At 42.5% G+C, this 19,588-nt stretch overlaps 1 protein-coding gene across 9 annotated transcripts in view; it reads left to right on the forward strand.

Annotated features, from left to right (window-relative positions):
* The window catches only part of LOC126412584 (protein kinase C and casein kinase substrate in neurons protein 1-like), a 548,284-nt gene that overhangs the window by 371,171 nt on the left and 157,525 nt on the right, over positions 1–19,588 (forward strand). The window contains exon 1 of one of the 9 annotated variants that reach the window (XM_050082246.1): positions 17,884–18,008. The exons of the other annotated variants lie outside the window; for them this stretch is intronic. The gene's annotated coding sequence lies outside the window, so the exon portion shown is untranslated. Of the gene's footprint in view, positions 1–17,883; positions 18,009–19,588 lie in introns of those variants that run through there. 9 annotated transcript variants of the gene reach the window in all.

The raw sequence follows: 19,588 nt of genomic DNA on the forward strand, positions 1-19,588 counted from the left end.
TCATCTTGGAATAACTACAGCAACCTACATCCTTCTGAATCTGCTTCTGCATTCATCTCTCGGCTTGACGTCTCAGAGTATTTCCTGTCAATCGACCCCTTCTTTTAGTCAAGTTGTGCCCGTTTAACCTTCGCCATTCCTTTGTAGTACTACATTTCAGACCTAATACTTTGCACCACTTTTATTTCGTAGAACCTTCGTGACACCATTAAATGATGGCGTACAGAGGGCCACGTAATTTTATTGTGTGTTTAATCGTCGTAACAGTTGCATCACTCCCAAGGGTGAGGCCTGAGACACTCCCAACCGATTGGCTCATATTTGGCAAGGAGCTTGTGTATGACCTAAAATAAAAGACACCTAAGATATTTTCGCTTAACATCCCCAACCCTAGTTTTTGAGAAAACCACAGCAAATTTCAGAATCGTCGGGACCTATATATAATTGAAAATTGAGCGTTTTTCATCATTGTATATAGTGTCCGCGAAAGCGATTTTTTCCTATAAATCGAGAGAGAAAACCATTAAGATTGCCGCTTATATACTTATACGGTAAACGCTATTCAACGAATACGTAGCGATCAAGGCACCTGGCTGGGGAACAGAGAACTGGTCCGATTTTCAAACGCATTCAGCAATATTTTATTTGTATTTTTTTTCGTATCGAAATTTGTAGGATGGGCTGGTTAATAAGGTAATCAATAAGGTGTAATAACAAGGTAGACAAAAGAATTGTCAAACGAATTCGATTAGTAAAGAATTAAAATATTAAGCGTCGTTGTATGAAAAACAGTTCCGGGTAATAATGCTGCGAATTCGTCACGACCACAGACAACCGGCCGCACAGTGTTTATTTACATAGAGGCGTGGTACAGAAATTATTTGGAGTTTCAAATTTGCAATGTGTTTAAGGAAACCCAGCGGTATTGCTCAACTGCGTGGATGTAGCAGAGATTCGTACCGTAATTGTTGTTCAACTTTCAGCAACGATTTTTCAAATTGGAATTATAAACCAAGACTGTTTTCCGCCATATCTTCGAAAGGAATGGTGTATTTGCGCGATTGTTGCATTCATTAGATATTTTGATGGCGCAAGTATATTTGCTTCCGGTGTTTGTATGGCAAGTGCCTTCCATCCAAATGTTCGAAGGAAAGTGAGGACACACAAAGAGTAAAAGAGCCATTGTAAGGCAACCAGGATCACAATTTTAGTTCCTTACTAATCAAGAGTCGTTCGAGAATTCCGTTTACCTGTCTTATTATTTGTTACCGTCACATCATTAAAAGTTCTATACCTACCGATTTCGATATGCAAAGAGACACAAATAAAAAAACTGGAGACTGCATTTGTGAATCTAACAAATGTTCTCTCCTCCCCAGCAAGATGCATGTGTTGCTACACCAGCGGCGCTTCCGTTGAAGGGGCCTGTAGCGTTTGCCTTAAGGGTACGTTAGTGGCAGACGCAACAATTTATTTTCTCAATATCTAACGGACCCCACATATGGTGATGGAAAACAGTCAGTTATTTATCGATACCGTCTATTTTGAGTCGATTATGCGTCATGAGTTTTAGGTGCGATTTTCTCAAAACCGAAGAGCGTTGAGCCAGAATTTCGTACAAGAAACCCCTTGAGTGCAAGGTTGCAACTTCAGTCTTTAGTAATGCTGATTTGAAAGTGTTGTGTTAACTATTGTCACAGGAAAATTATTAGCTGTTAGTGACTCTCCATTGCATCAGGAGAGCGACCGAAAATCAGTGTACGGGAGTTGTAGATATCAAACTTCTGTGGGATGTACTTATTACACTTCACACAACAGAACATCGTTGACAGTCAAATGTTAAAAAGATTGACTTGTTCGGTGAATGACAGAACGGAAAAATGGCAGGCCACAGTGATCCGAAAGGTTCGTACGGTCAAGATCGAAGGCGAACACCTTTTAGTTTAACGGGGTGGTGAGAAATGATGGAATGTGATGGCATGCAACCGAATGCCAAACAGTCTGTCGTGGAGTTTATCGTGAAATTGGCTATTCTTTAAGACGTAGCTGCAGATAGCGATAATGTTTTATATTCACGGAAAAAAAATCCAGAGGCTGAATTTGTCCAGTGGCTCTAGGTGGTATGAACTGCAATGTCACACACTCTGCGGGATGGGTAGTTCGCTATAGAGGAGTAAGAGTTTTATACGTAGGCCAGACTTAAGCAAAAGCATTTTATTTTGACCAGATATTGGCAAAAAGCAGTGCTCATACCATAGTTGTAATTCTCTTATGCCCATTTCCCCACTCTTGCTCGCTATGACGCGAATACTACCTGCTGCCCTTGCAAGATCATCACACGAGAAAGAATCGTACGGGGGAGAGCACCTCCAACTTCTCGCAGCACAATAAATAACTTTTCAGCCAATTTATCATCCAGTGTAACAGTCCGTATAATTGTATATGCCTGCGTTGAAGCCTTGGTGTTAGTTAATCTTGATACAACACTCTTGGTACCTCAAATTTCTAGGGTTCCTTTCATATTCATTTCCTCCTCAAATCCCGATTGGTCGGAGTTAAGAAACAAATTCCTTTCTAAACGATAGCCTAAGTTTGTTTACGTCATCTACAAATTTTCGGGGTGATTTCGTTGTTTGGTGTGCATCGTCAACATGACGCTTTGTTTGCAATTTCGTTATCTTAAGTCTTCCAGTTCTGTAGCATTGTTTGGGTTATGCAACCATCCACTGCTTACGCTGAAATCTCTGTAATCTTATGTCGCGCGAAATTTGATGTGCATAACGTAGTAGGTCACTATCAAACACATTCTGTAAATCGCTTCGAACATCCTTGAAATCCGCAAGCACGAGTTTCTGTAACAAGTGCGCCTTGTCCTCCCTTGAATATCCGTAGTTTCTCTTATGCACTACACGGCCATATTGCTGTGGCCTTATTCAAAAACTGTTCATAATTGTTTTTTCAACCTACTGCGGATGATATTGCAGGTACGTAATTGTTTAATTCCCGCTCCTGGACTACGATTATCCTTCACACTTCGATCCGAAGACGGGATTTGTGGCGCTCTGTGCGACAAGAGGGGTGGACTACGTGACTCGCTACCTATTCCAGTGTGTTTCACTTGTTAAGCACTGATCATTATTTTTATACTCCCCATGTACATTGCCCACACATTCGAGTGTATGCAAAACCACCCATTCCACTGACTCATGTTGCACAAACGCTAATATTTGATCTGCCACTTCCTCCTCACTCTACGAAATTAATTCGGTTCCTTTCTGTCAACATCGACAACTGTTGGATGCAGAGTTCGTTATTTTTTTTTAATTTTTAATTTTTTTTTATCGTTGCCATTGCTCTGCTTTGTATCGACACCACTATAGCACGGTTGTGAGTTACTCGTCGATTAAGCAGTTAAAGGATGCGCCGTAGTCTCACGCTGTGCTCGCCGTTGAACGCATCTAGTCCCACCCCCCTGTTGTCATTAGCAGCCAATATTAGGTTGCATGGTAGACAATATGTAAGGCATCGAATGCCGTAGACATCATTGGCCTTTTGCGACGTCGCACTCAAGAGGTTCCTTGTTACTCTTTAATTTTAGATGGTAGAAACTCGACTTGCCAAACATGAAACGAATCTGTTGGTCGTGTCTTGAGGTCTTCCCCTTCTGAGATATTGATGTAGTCATGGCTTTCTCGATGGGTATGTATACTTCTTTTAACTTTTCTAAACATTTTTGAATACGAAGATATTCCACTTCCTTTTACTCCGATTCACTTGGCTACAATTCTCCTTTTGAGTAAAATGATAGTGACTGCATTTATCATGATCGACATTAAGCACAAACACTTTTGAAACAAATAATTTTTCGACAAAGATTTTAAATTTTCGCAAATAACACCTTCTGTTCAGTTATTTGTTTTCTTAATACATTTTCACGTCATTAATGTAGTAACGGTAACTCTGATTGCTCGGACGTATTAGTGAAGACAATCAGGCGAGTAATTGAAATCATACGAAACGTTTTAGTTTTTATCTTTACAATACCAATCAACATCTTCTTAATAATAATCACGGGGCGCTGTCACAACGACGAGTCTTCTAGCTTGGCTTTGCCATCAGCTCGGCGCATATGGTAACAAGCTTCCAATGAGGGCGTACCTTGCTGTAGCAAATCCGCCGCCTTGACTCCAGCGCCCTCGAATCGCTGTAACAGAATGAACAACAAGCATAGTAAACACTACTTTTGACGTAAACCGTATACATTCCAAATGCACTTATTTTCATTATCAAGACTAATAATTCTTAACTGTATTTTCTTTAACGTATATTACACAATTTATATATACATTATACTTAAATCGAAAGCGGCGCTGAAGGAAAGTGGTGCTGACAGTGAGGATGTTCTATAATCCCTCATGAATATCGGCGCAGTACATTGCTCCATTTAAGAAACCCACACTTGATTCGATATCTCGATTATTAGAAGAGGGCACGCTATTAAGCCTCTGCTTACCAAAATCTATGTAGCGTTGCTTACAGTGGGGCCTCTCGGGCCTGTGTTGTTTAAATTGACACTATTTTGACCGCTTATGATATGAACGACTTTTGAGTTATAAATACTTCTGTAATAATTTTATTTATTTAAAGTTTACCGTTTAAAGATAAAGTTTTTATACTTTTACTGGTGGTTTTTAATCTGATTGCAAATTTGCGCGGGGTCTACAGACAATAGCAGAAGGTTTGGTGCACTGCTTTAGGTGTAATAAAATCGGCAGGTAGTTCACTTTTTTTTTTATAGTACCGACTAACGCAAATTTTGTGACAAAAAATAATGAGCTAAATCAAGAGATGTAAAACGTTATCACAGGTGATATTATGTCCAGACTTTTCAAATTCGATCAGCAGGGTTTTCACAACATTCTCTTGAAGCCTCACTGCTCTAGTTTCTTCCTCCTTGCAGCAGTAGCTTGTTACACTGTCACCAATTGTCCAGAACTTTTTCCGTATCTATGAGTTTTTCATAAGCTGTATTGTCAAAATGGGCACCTTGAAATGTGACCAGCTGTTCATCCACCGTCATGCACCATCCTGGAATGTAGGCATCCCTAAGGGTAATTTCCTATATCTCAGAAATTTTTCCGATTGTTTCCAATTTTTGACTTGACCTTTGTTCACGTCGGGCTGCTGCATTGTCACAGGGCAACACTCTCAGAATAGCACGTAAGCGATTGCGAGACACAATTTCATTGAACAGTGGCCGCCCATTATCTATACTCCAAAGCTGACTAATATGTTCATTTGTTGACTTGCGAACTCCAGTCAGGATCAGAACACCAAGAAACTTTTTCATTGCATGCTTATCTACATCCACCCAATACTCGTAAACGATTCGACCTTCCTTTGTCAATGAGCATAAAACAAGTTTCTTCAGTATCACAGTTCTAATCGAATAACTTGTAGGTACCTGGCCTTAAATCGGTACATTCTTTTTGCTCCGGCTACCAAAAATTCCAGCTTGAGGAGTTATAGCCATTACGAGAAAACAGGAGTCACACTCAACAGAATTTGCGCTAAATTATTGTCCTGTGTCTTCGTAAAAGGATTATTCATTATCTCATCCTCGTGTAGTTCTGGGTTTTCAGAGACATCTACTCATAATCATCATCTCTGGAAGATTCACATTAACTAGGTGGGTTTTCAGAATCAGAAGACTGCTCCAGCAATTCCCTTTTCTCCTCGTCTGATAGCCCTCTTCCTGGTTACATTTTTATTGTGTAGAACAGACAACCGTTATGAAATAAAGCACCAGAATAAACATGTGTTTAATACAAAGGAGGACTGTTGAACACTGAAAGAATAACAGCGCGAGTCAGCAGTGGAAAATGACACAACAACGTTGCGCAGGCATAAATCTGGCTGTTGAAAAATTCCTGCGAGGCCCGTACGGGAGGAAACGTGCACCAACACTTTAACGCAAAGCCATAGGGAAATTTTTATAACTTTTTTCATAATTATGACTAACTTGGCAAATTAGGAGAAAATCATAAAATTTCATTAAAATAAAATATAAAGTTACTAATAGAGAAGATATTAAAAATCACAGTCGGGCCTCTGAAGCCCGATGGTAGGTAAAGTGGTAACATACAACAAAATTACGTGCCCCTGTGCCTACTATCATTTGTCGGGAATTCTGAACTGCTCACGATCAGTTTGGTAACAGTGAGCGAACCGTCAGACATTCCGCGCTTCAGATCGCGGCCACGGTGCCGGCCTTGCGGTCAAGTGCCGGCTGCGGGGTCAGCGACCCGCCCGTCGCCAAACTAGTTCTTGCCGCAGCGCCAGCGCTTACGTAATACTGGCCATGTGTTTGTCCTCAGGGCCACCAACACACAGCTTCCCCTATGAATGCGTCGCGTGGTAATTCTTCTATGGCCAGAGTTGCTGTGCTGCGATATCTCCCGATCCCGTGATCACTGGTTCGTATCACGGCGGCGGATGTGATTTGGTCGTTTTGTGGCCAGAACAGTGAACGAGACAGACGGGCGCTTGTGATGATGTCCAGATTAAACGCCAATTCCAGTAGCTGAATTCCCAACCTCCTGTCATAGATTCACGAGGGTGATCACCTCGTCGGACAGGAGCATAGATCCTGGAGGTCGTCTTAATAATTTTCACCTCTCCTTCCAATACCACCAACCGTAACACTATTCTCTACATGCACTCACGAACTGCTGTCCATGAATGGCCGGCCGGTGTGGCCGTGCGGTTCTAGGCGCTTCAGTCTGGAACCGCGTGACCGCTACGGTCGCAGGTTCGAATCCTGCCTCGGGCATGGATGTGTGTGATGTCCTTAGGTTAGTTAGGTTTAAGTAGTTTTAAGTTCTAGGGGACTGATGACTTCAGATGTTAAGTCCCATAGTGCTCAGAGCTTTTTTTTTCATGAATGCAAGTAGTTCAGATCTAATGATGGAAAGGTGCTGGTGATGTGAATCGGGCTTGGGCGTTTAACTGCTGCCACAAGAACCTTCCCGCAAGCAGCGTTTCATTGACGGAGCACTTAGAATGTACAACAAATCGACTAATGAGACTACCGGCACTATGCTTGTACATCACCTTGCCTGGTATTGACAGAGGACAGCTCGTTTTGTATTATCGCGAAGTAGGAAAAAAGTTTCACGGCTAAGATACGCGATTCGGTATGGCAATCATTAAAACAAAAGCGCTTTCACAAAATTTCAGTCAGCAACTTTCCCCTCCGAATACATAATATTTCGTTGAATCCAACATAAATGTAGGTAATGATCGTTGTTGTTGTTCTTGTTATTATTATTATTGTTGTTGTTGTTGTTGTTGTTGTTGTTGTTCTTGTTATTATTATTATTATTGTTGTTGTTGTTGTCGTTGTTGTTGTTGTGGTCTTCAGTCCAGAGAGTGGTTTGATTCAGCTCTCCATGTTACTCTATCCTGTGCAACCTTCATCATCTCCCAGTACCTACTGCAGCCTACATCCTTCTGAATCCGCTTAGTGTATTCATCTCTTGGTCTCCCTCTACGATTTTTACCCTCCACGCTGCCCTCTAATACTAAATTGGTGATCCCTTGATGCCTCAGAACATGACCTGCCAACCGATCCCTTCTTCTAGTTTAAAGTTGTCATACCGTAAATTTCTCCAATTCTATTCAATACCTCATTAGTTATGTGGTCTACCCATCTAAGATAATGCTCATAGAATTAAATAAATCAGAGCTCACACGAAAAAGATTAGGTTTTCATTTTTCCCATTTTCTATAGTGAACCTTACGTTTGTAAAGTCATCTAGGAACTGTGGATTCATTGTAGAGAAGGCCAGAAGCCATTGTCGTTCGTAACAACTTACTTTCAGGCCTGCTGATGGCCGAAGGCAAGCATGCGTTACGATAGAGTTCCAGATTAGAGTAAACACAAGTTAACAGACAGTAATGGGAAAGAATATTTCCTTTTTTCCCAATAGCCTCTCTTCTTACTTGTAAAATTTAGCGAGTGTAGGTGTCTGTAAAGAGAATAGAAGATTCAGTGGTTAAGAAAACTTTTCAACTTCGTGAAAGTCAATCGGTTATTTTCATCGGAGTAGGTGGAATGAACATAATATTAAATTAAAAACGCCTGTAATGGTCGAAAATAGAGACTACTGCATAGCTATTTTCCTTGTGTCACATCAGTTGTGTGGCTATTTTTCTTAAGAGGTACATGTTGGTGTGCTAAAAGTGTTGCAACGTTGACTAATCCACAATAACGATGAAAAGAACAACTAATTACTCCCGTCACGTTTTAAAACAAAGTAAACCGCCTGAAGCTGTGTAGCTGATTTAGCGAAGGTGTAACACCTGATCGAGTGTGCAAGATGGTGGCAGCGATCTAAATGTATATGAGTTATATGATAGGCGAGAAGAGGGCATACAACATTAACCTCAGATCGCTACTGTACGTGGAACTATCTATACTCCGCTGGCGTTACTTCCTATATCATGTGAGCGTCCTTTTTTACCTCGTATCTCTCAAATTTTACCATCTTTTTTGCAAGATAAAGGGTGTTTCTTTGATAATACGAACTTTTCAGGTATGATGAAGAAGGATAAATGTGCCAATTTGAGGTAAGGGACAATGTCCGGAAACGAAGAAATCAAAAGTTTTAAGCGAAAACCTTTCTGATACCTCTGACGGCGGAATATATGTACCAGTATAGTTGCTACTAAGATTGTAAGGTAGGCGGCTTTCAGAGATGATAGTATGGATCAATGCTTGTAAAAGTGGGCTCTAAAATGCATATAAAGCAGTGGGCACCTGTTCAACGGAAAAGAAGATGAAAAAGTACTTCTAGCTCCTATGGTGCGTACCTCAGAGCCCGTAGACCATTTATTGGACACTTTTTTCGTATGTTAGTGCACATAAGCACTTCTGAAAGTTGCGTACCCTACAATCGTAGCAACAACAGAATCTGTACTTATATTCCACTGTCAGAGGTGTCACAACGATTTTTCGCTTAAAAATTTCGACTTGGTCGGTTCCGAATCACGGTCCCTTACCTCAAATTGATACATTTACCCTTCTTGATCACCTCGGAATGTTTGTATCATCATCGCGTAATCGCACTGGATATGTAGGAGGAAGTGTGTTAGAAAAATGTGAAGAGTGTCAGTGGCAGCTGTAGAAATCTCTCTTTAAAACAAAATACGTCTCATCATTTTTGCCTATCCCTAAAGATTCTTAGGAGACAATTCTGTCATTAGAAATTCCTTGACAGGTATCGCAATTAATGCTTTCTTGCTCTGTGTTCGTTCAAGAGTACGGTAGAGACAGCAGCAGCGTCGAGAGGCTGCGTTCTGCCTGTAGCTAGCCGACCAGCTCGTTCCCCCTCCCCCAGCTCGTTCCCCCACCCTTGACGCGCTGTGCCGTGGCTTATCTGGTGACGGCGCTGTTTGTCCCCACAGACCAGAGAATCCCATTTCCCAGATACCGCCATCCTGTCAGGGGACGGCGACGTCGACGTCGACGGAAACGGAACAAACAGCCGATCGCCCCGGAATGCGGCCGGGGGGATCGAACAGCGTGAGATACGCGCCCACAGGACCTGCCAGCGCTACGCCGCGACACTCCCCGGCCGACACGGCTACCCGTGCTTTACCTCACCAAGGGCTTCTACGGCGGAATCGGCTTCCAGACAAGATAAACGGACATCTTCATCTCTTTTGCCTAGAGAGCCCTCATACCACCTGAGAGTCCCACTGCAGCCGGCCGAAGTGGCCGTGCGGTTAAAGGCGCTGCAGTCTGGAACCGCAAGACCGCTACGGTCGCAGGTTCGAATGGATGTTTGTGATGTCCTTAGGTTAGTTAGGTTTAACTAGTTCTAAGTTCTAGGGGACTAATGACCTCAGCAGTTGAGTCCCATTGTGCTCAGAGCCATTTGAACCAGTCCCACTGCGGAGAGTGCTCACAAAATCTGCAACATCGTACTCAGCAAGCCCCTAATGGTTCGTGGTGAAGGATGCTTCTAGTACCATTAACTGATCCCTTCTGTCCTGTTCCACTCACTAATGACACGTGGGAAGAGTGAGTGTCCGTTAGCCTCTATATTGGCTCTAACTTCTCGAATTTTCTCATCGGAGTCGTTTCGCAAGACGTATAAGGGAGGAAGTAATGTCGTCTGACTCTTTCTAGAAGGCACTCTCTCGAAATTTCGGTAGTATGATGCACAACGCCTGTCTTGTGACGTCTCCCACTGGAGTTTGTTCAGCATTTCTGTAACTCTCTCGCGCAGAATAAACGATCCCGTGCATCGATCTTCATTAGATCTTCATTTCTATCGGGCCTACCTGGTAAGGGTCCCAGATTGATGAACAGTACTCAAGAATTAGCAGTAAATTTTCAGTGTATTCGGAATAAAGTTCCTGAATTTACTGCCCTCCAGGAAGCGTGTGACGCGCAAATTATTCTCGGGACTGGGACATGGCTGAACTCTGAGATAGGAAGTTCTGAAATATTTAGTCAGGGTTGGAACGTGTATCGGAAAGACAGATTAGACACCGTAGGAGGTGGTGTCTTCATTGCAGTTGACAAAAATATTGTGTCTACTGAGGTCGAAGTAGAGTGTGATTGTGAAGTTAAAACACGTTTAACAGGGCTAGGGGAAATAAAGTTAATTGCTGGGTGTTGTTACCGGCCACCAGGTTCCACCGTGACAGTTCTAGAATCATTCAAAGGGAGTCTACATTCTGTATCGCAGAATGTCGGAGGCGACTTCAACCTACCTAGTATAGACTCGGATGTATATGGATTCATTACAGATCAGACCTCATCGACGGTGTCAGTGTTAAGACAGGGATTAGTGATCATGATGTTGTCAAGAAGGCTAGGAGAGTATCCTTACTAGAAAGAGCAGATAAGCAGTTTTTAGCATCCCACTTAGTAAATGAATCGACTCCATTTACCTCCGGTACGATGGACGTGGAAGAATTATGGGCAAATTTTAAACACATTGTAAATCACGCATTGGAGAAGTATGTGCCGAAAAAGTGGGTTACGAACGGAAAAGACCCACCGTGGTTTAACAGCGCAATTCGGAGAATGCTCAGGAAGCAAAGACAGTTGCACTCGCGGTACAAGAAAGATCGGGAGAATTAGGACAGGCAAAAGCTTGTAGAGATTCGTGCTGCTGTAAAAAGAGCGATGCGCGAAGCATTCAACTACTACCACCGCCATACCTTAGCAAAACATCTTGCTCAAAGCACAAGGAAATTCTGGTCTTACGTAAAATCGGTAAGCGGGTCGAAGGCTTCCATCCAGTCACTCACTGATCAGTCTGGCCTGACAACGGAAGACAGCAAAACGAAAGCTGAAATTTTAAATGTAGCATTTGAGAAATCTTTCACGCAGGAGGATCGTACAAACATACCGCCGTTTGAGTCTCGTACAGATTCCCGTATGGAGGACATACGATAGACATCCCTGGGGTTGTGAAGCAGCTGAATGGGTTGAAAATAAATAAATCGCCAGGTCCTGATGGGATTCCAATCCGGTTTTACAGGAGTACTCTACTGCATTGGCTCCTTACTTAGCTTGCATTTTTCGCGAATCTCTTGCCCAACCTAAAGTCCCGAGCGACTGGAAAAAAGCGCGGGTGACGCCTGTGTATAAGAAGGGTAGAAGGACGGATCCTCGAAATTACAGACCAATATACTTAACATCGGTTTATTGCAGGATTGTCAAACATATTCTCAGTTCGAACATAATGAATTTCCTGGAGACAGATAAGTTGCTGTCCATGCATCACCACGGCTTTAGACAGCATCGCTCCTGTGAAACGCAGCTCGCCCTTTTTTCACATGATATCTTGCGAACCATGGATGAAGAGTATCAGACGGATGCCATATTCCTTGACTACCGGAAAGCGTTTGACTCGGTGCCCCACTGCAGACTCCGAACTAAGATACGAGCATATGGGATTGGTTCCCAAATGTGTGAGTGGCTCAAAGACTTCTTAAGTAATAGAACCCAGTACGTTGTCCTCGATGGTGAGTGTTCATCGGAGGTGAGGGTATCATCTGGAGTGCCCCAGGGAAGTGTGGTAGGTCCGCTGTTGTTTTCTATCTACATAAATGATCTTTTGGATAGGGTGGATAGCAATGTGCGGCTGTTTGCTGATGAAGCTGTGGTGTACTGGAAGGTGCCGTCGTTGAGTGACTCTAGGAGGATACAAGACGACTTGGACAGGATTTGTGATTGGTGTAATGAATGGCAGCTAACTCTAAATATAGGTAAACGTAAATTAATGCAGATAAATAGGAAAAAGAATCCCGTAATGTTTGAATACTCCCTTAGTAGTGTAGCGCTTGACACAGTCACGTCGATTAAATATTTGGGCGTAACATTGCAGAGCGATATGAAGTGGGACAAGCATGTAATGGCAGTTGTGTGGAAGGCAGATAGTCGTCTTCGGTTCATTGGTAGAATTTTGGGAAGTTGTGGTTCATTTGTAAAGGAGACCACTTATAAAACACTAATACGACCTATTCTTGAGTACTGCTCGAGCGTTTGGGATCTCTATCAGGTCGGATTGAGGGAGGACATAGAAGCGGATTACATTTCCGTAAGGTTCTTCGTATTAATGTGTCTCGCATCTGCTTTTCCTACTGTTTGCTTTATGGTCATTCCACTTAAGGTCGCCCTGGACAGTTACCGATATTTTACGGTTGTTACTGCTTCCAGGAATTTGTCATAATGTCATAAATAGTGTAGTTCGTCATTTTTTCCATTTTCCGCCGTTCCTTAGTGGATTCAAAATTTGTTTTTTTGCCACATGCGTTTCACTTCTTTTATTTGTGAAACCTCTTAAGTGGCCTTGTACATATACGTATTTTCAACGCGGCATCCGTTCATGACAATGCACCCCTTGCCGTCCGGCGTAAAGAATGACGCACCGTTTGAAGAATACGCGGTGGTTGATGCACCTGCTGGCACGCATTGAAGACGCTACCCTGTAGGTTCTGCACACCGTAGATTAGCGTGGCGTGGACAAATTCCTTAAAGTGTCCCCATAACCAAAGTTCTAAGGGATTGAGGTCTGGGGGACGAGCAGGCCTAGGTGTGAAAGCCAGCTCGCTGTGTACTTAATCGTGGTGACTTCAGCGCCTTGCGGCATACGGGAACAAGTGTAGTGGAGTACAACAATCGGAGCGAAACATGACAGCAGCTACGTCGGATTAGAACAGCTCTGCTACACACACCCAAATACGTACGTTTACTGAACAGCCTGTCACGTGCTCGTCATTGATTGGCCGTCCTTTTATGGTCTTAGCTCCCCAACGTTGAATTTCCCATTTATCGTTATTTGCAATATTTGCTCGATTCCGTATTCCATACCTTTTTGTGACGCTATTGCCAAGTTGTTGTTCGGAACCCTATAAATCGTAAAAAAACTTCGCGACCCCCCCCCCCCCCCCAACAACCCTAACATTAATAACTATTTATATTTTTCTAATAGACAAAGGGGTTATAGAAAATTATCCTGTGAAGAGAACAAATTGTCTTTATAAAAATGTTATAAACTACACAAGATTTGTTGTGTAGGACATCAGCAACCGAGAGGTGCGATTAACTTAGAGAGATCTGCTTCAGTTGTACTAATGATTATTCAAACCGCGTCCAATTTCGGAATGTTAGAATCCCATCTTGAGGTTTATAAAATTGTTACGTTTGTTAACACACATGTGATCGGGTCAGTCAGTGCAAGGGCCCCAAATCACTGCATCTTGGCGGAAACCGTCCGCCGTCGGGCAGCTTCACGGTATGAACGCAAAGATGGATTTTAACGTCCCGAAACCGGTCGTGGTTTGGATAATCATTAGGTCCAGGTGTTATAAGCTTTATAATTTTATTAAATTTTTATCCAAAATATCTTCAGACAACACAAAAAATCATGTATCGACAGACGGTGGATTGAGAGTGGGATCAAGAAATACAGGACATTGTCCAGGAGGAACACTGATCCCTATTTGACGTCAAACTATCACAGAAAGCTGTTACATACTTCTTGCGAGCCTGGAGAATGGAGTACTGTGTGTCAATTTAAATTTAAGTCGTTTATCGTCCAACGCTCAACATTGCTATATAGTATGTTGTTTAGTTCGTAACCGGTTGTAAACTGTTGAAAACAGCTTCCTTTTGTAGACAGCGTTTCCAAGAAAGTAGTCGTGGCCTGTTTTGGCGCTTATCCAGCAGCAGACTGAAAACAACTGACTTTCACACACCTCATTTGTCTTACCGTTGCCCTAGAATTGCTTAGCGTCTTCTCTCCATACCCGTTACGAAGATCTCACTCAACTCCTGAGCAGCGTATATTTCGAAGCAGTACACATACAATAATAATTAACAGTTTAAAATAAACGGAAATTTGCATAGCCCAGGAAAGACAGAGGGGTGCATGTGGACGGTAGGGCAGGGAAGGATAAATGTTAAAGCACGGTATAATACGAAACCATTATATCTCCACAGATAATGTGTAACGCGGGTGTATATGCGAGATAAGTTGATGTGTTATGCATACTCGTATAAATGGAATGTAGCGGTAATTAACTGCATTCACGTAGTTCAATTTTTGACTAAACATACTTCTTTGTTTAAGAAAGATACCAGTCATTTCTACGTTATTAGATTTATTTGTACTGTATTACAGTATTTACAGTTGCCTGTGGTTTCCAGCTTTGTTTGCTCTTCTTATAGTAGCGGTTTTTTTACCTTACCTGTCTAGTATCCGAATCCAGGTTCCCCATCTTTCTTAACCTTTCTTGCTTGCTGGAGCCCCAAAGCTCTTGCTTTGGCTTTATGCTCAGCTGCACATCAATTCCATCGAAGTGTGATAGAAAAGTTTTACAGACGTCCTCTGGTCTTGGTCCACCTGCGCACATACCTTGGAAAAAGAAGAGACGTACTTGGGAAAAAGGGTGGGATCCATTTCCGGGTTGTGTGCCACTGTGAACGAACTACAGATTTACACATTTGAAGTCTCAGCACATTCAGAATAACGTAATTTATCATAGGACAAGAGGATTCAACAACATACACAGTGAACGATGTTTCTCATTTGGCACAGCTGCCGCATAGCAAACCTAAAGCTGAGCCATCGCCGAAGTGAAATACGTCTAATGAGAATGTGGCGGGCCTTAAAGTTGACACGCGTCTAAAGCTGATGACTGAAAGGACCTTAAAAAAGAAAAAACACAGACGTTCGTTCTTCATTGCTCCCAAAATATTTTGGGTAGAGTTACCTGATGGACAGAATAGAAGTATCAAACGCGTAATGTTCTCAGTGGCATTATTACAAGGTTCTGCTGTACCTATTAAAGATCATCCTGAAAGGTTTAGTAGAGCGATACAGCTAACTTAAAAATGTAGAATAATTCGGTCATATCGAGAACAGTCCGAATACAGGCAACTCTCACAATCAGTCCCATAATACTCCGAATGTAACGAAACAGACAGAAGCAAACAATTAAATGTTGATGCAACAGAAATGAGAATCGTTTATGTCTACAGCTGTCACGTTAACGTACTTTCAACAGACGGATGGTCATAGTATAGGTAGGTTGAATACAATATAACGTATACCGGTATATTAATTTGCAATTCCATTATAAAGTGCACCAACAGTGATCATGTAGGTTTTGCTAAATGATCGATTGGCGTGTCAAACTAACTTCATAAAAATTCCATGACTTCAGTATTCCAAAGGAAATGCTCCAAATACAATACAGAAGCCCACATTCGTCATGATTTTTGCTGGAATGTGTAAAATGCTAATAAGGGTCCTTGTCGGAGCAAGAGAGAAATCCTCCAAAGTTTCATTTAAGCTTTGTAAAAGTAAGGTTCTAAATGGCTTCCGGATGTTCCATAGGCGAGTGAATTGTGTGAGCATGCTTGTAGCAACTGGAAATTGAGAATGCTGCTTTTCAATTTCACTTCTTTGTAACTACCGTTAATGTGTCCTGTGCTCGAAGGAACAACGAACGGCATTGAAATTGTTTAGATTATGATTAATGTCGTATGCTGTCCTCAGTATCTCAAATAATTTTTATTTATCATCTTGAATTATGTGACTGAACATGTGTAGACCCACAGTTTTTAATCTCTTCACTTTGGCACAAGACCCTACAAGAAAGCAATGCCGCGAGTTCACGGAGAAGTGTTCTTTCCTCTTACAGTGGTTTTGTAATAGCAATGGCGGATTCCAAAGCAGTCAACGCGTGAAACTCTGAAATGTTAATTGATGTATTGTGCTCAGGTATCAGCATACATTTATTTTCACAATTATCTTGCAAGATATTGCTGAACCACTGATACGTAACAGTTGGTAATAGTGTAATTGCAGTTTTCTGTAAGGTCCGTGTGAACAAGAGTTTTGAAATACTTACCGGGCGAGTTTCGTTTCATTGTCTTCCATTCATAATCTGCACCATGCAATAAATAAACGAAATTATTACTAGATTCAGACACAATTCATGAGCGGCCTGGAGGACCGCATCGGGATAAAAACTTTCCTCATTATTGTAAGATGAATGCCAGGATGATTTCTCCAACAAGGCCACAAGTAATTTCCTTCCCCATTATTCTCCCTCCCTCCTTTCTTTAAATTTTGATGGTTTTTGCTCTTTAAAAACAAACCTAGAATAACGCACTAAAATAACAATAGTTCGAGCATAGCCCAGTGCAAGCAAATTTTAGTTTAGCATGATTACTGTGTACATTAATGTGAGTTAAGTATTAGGCCACACTGAGAACGGTTCAAAATAAATAAATCAGGTTTGGTTCATATTTGAGATACTTATGTGGGCGGAAAACATCGTTACATATCCGAAAGCCAGAATTAATATTCGGGACTCCTCTGCAGGGTAACGTCAAAACTGTGTACATGAGAAACAAATTAGTATGATAGTAAAAAATGGAGGAAAGGAGAACATACACATAAGAGGAGTGGAATGGATATTATTACCAAAACCCGTAGCGTGACCGGGTGCAAGGAACATGGGTCTTAAATATGTTGTGTGCGAAAGAACAGACACCGTTTTGATCCTGCAGCCACCACACAAAGGAACTGAAGACATTCGCTGCCAATGGGCCTTGATCTGTATCAGTGGGGCAAGTTGAAAATATGTGCTGGATCGGGATTCGAAGCCGGGTCTCTTGCTTGCTTTGGAGATTCGCTGACCACTACCGGACACGGTGCTCGCCACAGCCTCATGGACTACCCTAGCACGCCTTCCACCAGACCCAAATTCTCAACTTATACCACACACTACAGATGTAGTGCCCCTGCTAATTAGCCTCATTACTCGCGGGATCTCGCTCATTCCCGTAAGAGTTGGAGCTCGTGTGTATCTGCTCTGAAGGGATCATTGGCCGTCATCGCAGTCATTACACGTGTGGTGCATGTTCTTTCGATGTCGGCCAGTGATCCCTTCAGTGCAGATGCACACCAAGCGTCAACTCTTACGGGAATTGGCGAGATACTGCGAGTAATGAGGCTAATAAGTTTAGAAATTGGGTCTGACTGGAGGACTGCGAGGGTATTCCGTGCGGTTGTGGTGATCACTGTGTCCGGATGGCGTAGTGGTCAGAGCATCTGTCTGGTAAGCAGAAGACCTGTAAGAAATCAGTGCCCACTGGCAGCTAATGTCTTTAATTCCTTTGCGTCTCGAACATGGGTGAGGATAGCGTGGATGCTTTCAAGGATTATAAATGACTGATATAAGCTATATATTAGAATGAATTATAATACATTTTACATTTACATAATAATGCGTTGTTGTAGTAACTTGAAATTGCTACCATGTTAACTCATACTTATTTTTCAGGTAAGCAATTGGCGCGTTCGCTCAGTCATGGTGCTTGGCGGGTGATGTGAAGCTGCTACTGTTGCTCCTGTGCAGACAAGATCACGTGCAGACTCGACAGGTTCGGAATACGCCAGATCCTTCAGGTAACCCCAAAAGTACTAATCCACAGGATTCAGTTGCGGTGACCAAGCTGCAGTTCCTCCTCTCAATTCAGGGCTCACCAAATTCGTTTCGATGTGATGTACACCAGCAGCAGTGCGTACAGAAGCATCACCGCGCTGGACCTAGCAGTCACCGATAAAGGCACTTGTCCATATATTTACTTCCGTCTACCGTTGGTAGACAAGTACCTTTTTTTTGAGCGGAGATTAGTCAGTAACCATACATAGCGGTTGTGGATTGTTTCCCTTGTTTATCACTATTATCAGTAAAAAGTATGAAAGATGGAAGTGAGGTATCGTCACGGTCTGTTGCAACAACTATCGCTCAAACGACAACCGAGGAGCAAAGTGATTCAGGTACAAATAAAGTACGAGCTTCTGGTTGAGTAGGTTCCTTCCTCACCTTGCTTAGCATTCTATGCTAGTCTGCGGACGAACAATTGTGCCCCTACTCGAGTACTCTTCAAAGAAACGTGGATTGTGGGGTTTGAAAGGACCAGACTACAGAGGCCATTGGTAGAAACGTGGTAACACATCATCATCGCCAACGTCAGACATCCGAGAAAGTGTGTATGAGACGCGTCTTATATTCGTTCTCTTGGCTTGCAATGAATTACGGTTGCGAATGTTGGTCCACACTAACAAAATAGCACGACGTGTCATAATCCTATTCGGAAGTAGTTCTTGTTGTATTGGCCTAGCAGTGCGCCCTTTGTTTTACTGCGCCGTAGGGCCATATGATTCCACAAAAATTTTTACGCGCTTCCAAGTATGATACGGACTCCGGCCGAATCATGAACCAGTGTTGCACATCTCTTGGAGGCGATTAATCTTCTTTCCCAGTGGTGTGGGCAGAGCCGAATACCGTTAGTGAAGTGCACGACACACTTCGTTGAATCTAAGCAACATCATACCTGTGTACGCATATGATTGTCCATAGAACGTATGATGCATGTGGCGGACGAGCTTTACTCAAATGGAGAGAGCACTTGCAGTTTAAACAACAATCTTATTGTGTCCCTTACATTTCACTTAGCCAATAATGGTAATTCTGTTCAATTTTGTATACTGTCCTTCAGTACCTCAAGTCGATGACTTTCGCACCTATGCTTCTGTCATACTAGCCTGTCGCTTCGCTGTTTTGGCAAGACAAGCGAGAGGTATAGAAAAATGTCTGTATAGTTGGGGAAGGACCTTTTATGTTAAGCAAGGAAGGCCATAGAGTTCAAACTTTCGCGATTCTCGCACCGTGTTGAAAACTTGTTGCGGCTGCTCGGCAGAATAGCAGAAACCTGCCGTCAAATTGAGAAAGAGCGTGCAATAGCAGCGTTCGCCCGTAGCAGGCGATGTAGATAGGCGCTTCAGGCAATTTCTGTGGGGGAAAAGTCGCGACCGCAACCAGCGAAGACAGACGCGCCCGGAGTTAAAGTAAAGTACTTCGGCAGACTGCTACGGAGTGCATTACGCAGCGCTTCTTTACTGTAACCCAGTGATAAACTTGTAAGTAGATGATGTTTTTGTAATTCCTTCTAGAAGTATTCACCGATGTTAGCAAAATGCAA

The sequence above is a fragment of the Schistocerca serialis genome, chromosome 7 (assembly GCF_023864345.2).
Source record: "Schistocerca serialis cubense isolate TAMUIC-IGC-003099 chromosome 7, iqSchSeri2.2, whole genome shotgun sequence".
Taxonomy (NCBI): Eukaryota; Metazoa; Arthropoda; class Insecta; order Orthoptera; family Acrididae; genus Schistocerca; species Schistocerca serialis.